The sequence below is a fragment of the Chaetura pelagica genome, unplaced genomic scaffold (genome assembly GCF_000747805.2).
Source record: "Chaetura pelagica isolate M959 unplaced genomic scaffold, ChaPel_1.0 scaffold264, whole genome shotgun sequence".
Lineage (NCBI taxonomy): Eukaryota > Metazoa > Chordata > Aves > Apodiformes > Apodidae > Chaetura > Chaetura pelagica.
Genome location: NW_009953064.1, coordinates 653,296 through 653,598, shown reverse-complemented (window position 1 = coordinate 653,598; position 303 = coordinate 653,296).

The following is a 303-nucleotide window of genomic DNA, read 5'->3' as shown; positions in this document are numbered from 1 at the left end:
CCCCCCCAATAACAACAACAACAACAACTAAAAAAGAAAACCAACAACCAAAACAACAAACCCCAAACTAGGAAAGAAATAATTATTATAAACACATGAAGGAGCTTTGGCTGTAAAAGTCCTGCAAGAGCACAGGGAAGGAGCCAAGGCTGCTAATGGCAGGGAGCACAGGGGGGTGGTTTTCCTGCTTTGTGCTCCTTCTTTTTCTTTTGGGGTTTTTTTTTTGGTGTTTTTTTTGTGTTTTTTTTTTTTGCAGTCCTGGTCCAACCCCCTCCCCCCCCCCCCCTTTTTCTCCCCCCTCTC